The following is a 5,466-nucleotide window of genomic DNA, read 5'->3' as shown; positions in this document are numbered from 1 at the left end:
GGCTGCATTTGCTTTCTGGCGCGTGCAATGTCACTGCAACCTGCTGGACACACTCCCAAAGGTGCCCGGCGGCTGGAGCCATGTTCCAGCAGGCTTCACCTCCCAGCTCCCGGCCGCTTGCACCAATCTGGACACAAAGGGGCAATTCCCCCTCCTCCAGATCCAGCTGCCAGCACTAGGCCACCCAGCACCATGGGCTGCAGCCCTGCTCAAGCAGCAGGAGCTGTCTGGGGCAGGTTTGCTCTCCAGGGCTGCAGGAATCTGGCCTGGGCGTCCTTCTGATCAGGCAGTGGCTGTTGACACCATCTGCAAGGCACAGACCTGGCGGACAGCACTGGGGCATCAAATCCATCACAGGAAACAGTTTTCAGGTTGTGTTCATCCCCACTTTGTCAGTGACATTCTTCAAGGGTCTTTTCCAACCTGATGCTCTACAACATTTTCATCACATTCATTTGGCCTTAGAGCTATTTGGGTATTTTTTCTCTCTCTCTCTCTTTTTTTTTCTTTCTCTTTTTTTCCGTCCATATTGATCATGACATTGGCCTAAAGGAAATGAAGGCAAAACGGTCTATGAACACGAGTTACTAAATTTCCAGTTACCATGGTGATGGCAGAAGGACATCTCAGAGGGCTGTTCTGAGTCCTGGACTATCCGGGGTCTTCATTACCAAATTGCATAATGGAATAAAGATTGTGCTTACTAAATTTGCAAACAGCAGGCTGAAAGGGACTGCAGCATGTGGGAGAATGCTGGCGAGCTGCATTGTTTGCAAAAGACGGGAGCAATCGTTGGAGAAGGTAGAGCAGGCAATACCTGGCAGTGCAGCAGTTCTGCAGGAGAGGCGTGGGATTGCACTGGGCAGCGAGGTGCACAGAATGGTACAATGTCATCCTGCTATGGAAACGGCAGAAATCGTTATTTCTTTATATATGTATTAAGGGTTATCACTGCTCAGGCACCTAAACCAATCCATTTATTACTGCTGACTGCTAAACTTTCAGGTAGTGCACTGCTCGCTGTCTAAGCACCGTGTTCCAAGATGGGGTGGAATAGTTGCATAGACTCTAGAGCTGAGAGGGTTAATGGACCAAGAAAATACAATCTATAACAAAAATCTTCAATAACTGAGATCATGATGATGAGAAAAAAAAAGTGGGAGCTGTGATGCCCTGCAAATCTGGAAGAGAAAGGTCATGGGATGGGGATTACGTATGTCCTCCATGCCTACGGTGGGCTGGATGGTAAACAGTGGGCTTAAAGTGTAGCAATGACAGTTCCGTGTTGCATACAGGATAGGGTTCCTGTGGGATGGAGTACTTTGTACCATCCTTTATACCACCCTTTATACCACTTTTTGTCCTAGTATTTGCAGAGACAGGACACCAGCAGCACGCACAGTGTGTGGCATGCAGTACCCTTAGGTTTGGTACAGTGACACACCAATTTTTGTCAGCGCCCATCCTCATAAATCCCAGCACCCAGATTTCCTTTCTGGCTGCCTCCAGACACTGGAGGTGAATTTTTCTGAAGTTCTTTTCGGGAGCACCTCTTTCCTGGAAGGTGAGAGTAAGTTTGCCATCACTGAATCTCATTTGCCACCTGCTAACGCTGCTGCTCAGGGCTGAGGCCCTCCTGCCTTGCAAACTCCTTGCAGGCAGCTTCGGTTTCACTGCCATGAATGACCGTAGCAGGGATCAGAATATGTGTGCCTCAGAAAGAAAGCCCACTTGGACCACAGCTCTGTCTGGAGGGTTTTTGAGGAAGAGGTGACGATGGTCAACACATCCAGGCTCCCTTCTTCCCAGTGGCAAGGTGAGAGGGGACGACACAAGGAGCTACATTGAACACGGTCTCTGCTAAATTAATTAAAGGGGATTTGCACTCGTGGTTCCCATGGTGGTGGAGATGGGGACGTGGACACCAGGTCCTTCCCAAGCCGAGACCCTGAGACCCCGTGGTGGTTTTACCGTGCTAGGCAGCTGAACACCACAACCGCTCTCTCACTCCCCCTCCTTAGATGAGGAGGGGAAGAAGTAAAGGAAAGAACAACTCACGGGTTGAGATAAGGATGATTTAATTAAAGGAAAAAAAAAAATATTAAGGAAAGATTATTATTAATTAAAGGAAAAAAATAAATAATTATTAAGGAAAGATTATTATTAATTAAACAATTTAAACAATTTAACTAAACAATTAACAATTTAACTAAAGGGAAAAAAAAAAGGAAAGGGGAAAATGGAGGGGGAAAGGGAAAACTAAACAAAACAAGTAAAGGCTATGTGGAAGTGCAGAGGAAAGAAATTACTCTCTGCTTCCCACAAATGAGCGATGCTTGACCACTTCCTTGAAGCAGAGCCTCAACGCATGTAGCCAGTGTGTGGGAGGAGGACAGACGTTTTCACAACGAGAGCCCACCCCTCCCCTCTTCTTCCTTTTTCCATCTTTTATGGCTGAGTGTGATGTGTGGGAAAGGAATTCGCAGGGAGCTTTGCGCTGTCTCACACGTCCCTGAGTTAGAGATAATGAGGAAAACAGCGGTAGAACCAAAAATTTGAGCAAGGTGGAGATAAAGTGAATTGGCTACAGTGTTAAAGATGAGCTTTGGGCAGTGGCCAATTGCTGGCTGGCTCAAGGCGCATGTCTGAGGGTCTCTAACCGACTGTAAGACAGATTCGGGCGCGTGGACAGCGCGTGGGGCTACGGGGGAAGTATATGTAGTAGTGAAAAAGGGCAATAAACGTCTCCTTGTTCAAGAGCCATCAGGAGTCCGCGTCGTGCATCCCTTCAGTGCCATCATATGTCATGGAATATCCCTTTGGTTGGTTTAGGTCAGCTGCCCTGGTGATGTTTCTTTTCTCACATTTTTTGCCCACCCCCTAGGGGGGGTTAGAGGGAGTCCTGATGCTGCGCCAGCACTGCTCAGCAGCAGACACAACACTGGTGTGATACCACTGCTGTTTTAGCCACGAGTGCAGAGCACAGCACTGTATGGGCTGCTGCGGGGAAAGTTAACATCCCAGCACACACCCTTTCAGCATGTCCAGAGACTGGTCCAGGCGGTGGGGGGAGAGCTATCGGTGCGTCGCATCCACCGCTCAGCCCTGTTGCATAACTCGCCTCTCCTCCCAGGGTTGAGAAATGCAACCCTGTGATACCGATCTCGCTTTCTCTCAGGTCCCTCTGCCCCAGCAGATCTGTCCTATCTGTTCACCGCTGGTTCTTGTCACAGTCAATGATTTTCCTTTTATTTCCTTGTGATTTTCAATAGCAGAGCTGGGGAGGGCAGAGTTTCGCCACCATAGCAAGGTGCAGGGTGGAGGGGCAGGAGGGTGCTGTGCTGTGAGCCGTGAGAGGTCTGCCAAGCAGCAGGACCTCCCCAGAGCCCTCCTCTCTGCTCAGGGACTCACTATAAATAGGAGGATCCCCAGCCTCGCCACTCAGCGGTGTCCAGCTCAGGCTCGCTCCGGCTCTCCTCCCTCCAGCCTCGCTGAGATCCCAGCTCGACCCCAGCCATGAGGTTCCTCTGCCTCGTCCTCGCCGTCTTCCTGCTGGTCTCCCTGGCCGCCCCAGGTAAGCGGGCAAATTGCACTGGAAAATAATTGGTAGAGTGGTGGGAGAGCCAGATGGGGGTCAGGGCTGCAGCACAGAGGAGTGTGCCATGCTTCATAGACAGCTCGGGGTCTTTATTGGCTTTAAAGGCTATTATTTAGTTGCACACATGTAGGCATCTCATCCTTAGGGTAGGCAGGTAGCTGCTGGTCTCCTGCAGATGTAGATGACTTGGTTATCCCAGGTTGCTTTAAATGGGGCTCGGTGTTCGTGTGCGGGCAACTGAGCAGCACCTTGCAGCTAGAAAATAGATATCCTTGTTAGAGAAAAACTCACTTTACAATTGAAGTACTACAAAAAGCACTTCTGGGTGTTTTAGATATTTTTGATGTCTTCTAGGTCCAGGTGAGCTGGGCTGTGGTGTCTCTGTTTCAGTCCAACGATGCCCCCTTTTGTGCCAAGCTGATTCTGAGGCTGTTCTCAGGATATTTCACATCCAGAACACTGCTCCCCTGCATACCCCTGCAGCAGGGTTCCCACTTCCCTCTTCAGTGAATCAAAGGGGGATTCTGGGCTCAGAAGGGTTCCCGGTCCAGTATCCATTCACTCAGGACATCATTTTCAAACAGTCTCCCACCTTGGTGACTAGTGCTTGGCACTTGATTTTTTTTTTAATTTTTTTTTCACCTTCTCTACTGCAGGTCAGCTTTCTGGTTGCCGCAGCAACCTTCCAGATTTGGAATACCAGCTCGCATTTTCAAACCACTTTGGTGTTCCTCTCGCCGTTTTGCCATGAGAACACCGGTCCCCTCTCTTAAGGAGGGGAACACGATGAAGAAATGTTGTCTTGCACAGATGAGCACCTCTATCACCAGCTGGCCCTGGTTGGAGAGCAGGGAACAAGGGCACCCTCCTAACCCAAGCACTCTCCCTCTGCTTTCTTCTTGCAGGCTACGGGCAGGTGAGGAAGTACTGCCCCAAGGTCGGGTACTGCTCCAGCAAGTGCTCCAAGGCGGACGTGTGGTCCCTGTCCTCCGACTGCAAGTTCTACTGCTGCCTGCCGCCCGGCTGGAAGGGGAAATAAGGGCTGGGCAAGGAGCCCCCGGGGACGAGGAGGCAGCTCGGTGGCTTTGGGAGCGGCTTCTCGACTGTCGAACCCAAGTGTCATCCCCTCCTCTCAATAAATAAAAAGAGACAAAAAGATGTAACTCCCATATGTGTGTGGTGTGCTTACTCACGTCCTGTGACCCCAGGCGGAGGGTTAAGATGGTTCCCTGAGCACAGCCCAAAAGGCCCGTTAGCAGCATGTCTCATCGGTGGGTTTTGCACAAAACTGATAGCAAAAGAGCTAAACATGTGGCGTTTTCCTCTTTTTTTTTCCCACAGATAATTTAGTCAATGGTGGGTGGAAAAAGGCTGGTTAGAATAACACCCCCCTGGGTGTCCTTTCCCCCCTGGGGCTGCATGGCAAAGCCCATGGGTTTTAGGGGAGAGAGAGCCATTTCTAACAGTGGGGCTCAAAAAATAAATATCCCTCTGAGATCCCGGCAAGCCTGTTGGTAGTAGGACCGGGTAGCGAGCAGGAAACGATGGGTGCCATAGTCTGTCCTCCCTTCACCATGCCCCAGGGCCCTTGTCTGGAAGGACCTTTAGGGGAGCATTGCTCCTGCCCTCTGGTTCCCAAAGGCTCCTCTGCACCACCAACAGCATCGATTGGGGTTGTTAGAGGGTTTCTGCGTAGGGCACACAGCAGCCTGTGCTGGTTTGAGACCAGCAGGTAGCCGAGCACCTCTGCCCTCTCGCTCCCCCTCCTGCACTGCCAATACACTGCCCTAGCAGGGGCTGTAAAGGGAAGATTTGCAGCATCCCTTTCTGTTACAATGATTATCTCCATCCTTATCCCGTCTCTCTGT

At 50.5% G+C, this 5,466-nt stretch overlaps 1 long non-coding RNA gene across 2 annotated transcripts; it reads left to right on the top strand.

The window, feature by feature from the left end:
• Nucleotides 1-3,066: 3,066 nt before the first annotated feature.
• LOC310897636 lies at nt 3,067-4,761 on the top strand. 2 transcript variants are annotated; one of them, XR_014582425.1, is made up of 3 exons: nt 3,067-3,081; nt 3,404-3,574; nt 4,504-4,761. It is a non-coding gene; the product is annotated as an uncharacterized lncRNA (long non-coding RNA). The 2 variants fall into 2 exon arrangements; XR_014582426.1 differs by lacking the exon at nt 3,067-3,081 and having other exon boundaries at nt 3,095-3,574.
• The last annotated feature ends 705 nt before the right edge of the window (nt 4,762-5,466 follow it).

This window comes from Anser anser, assembly GCF_964211835.1.
Source record: "Anser anser genome assembly, chromosome: 3".
In the NCBI taxonomy this organism is placed as follows: domain Eukaryota; kingdom Metazoa; phylum Chordata; class Aves; order Anseriformes; family Anatidae; genus Anser; species Anser anser.
The sequence above is the reverse complement of the archived record's forward strand: the minus strand, read 5'-3'. Positions and strand labels throughout refer to the sequence as shown.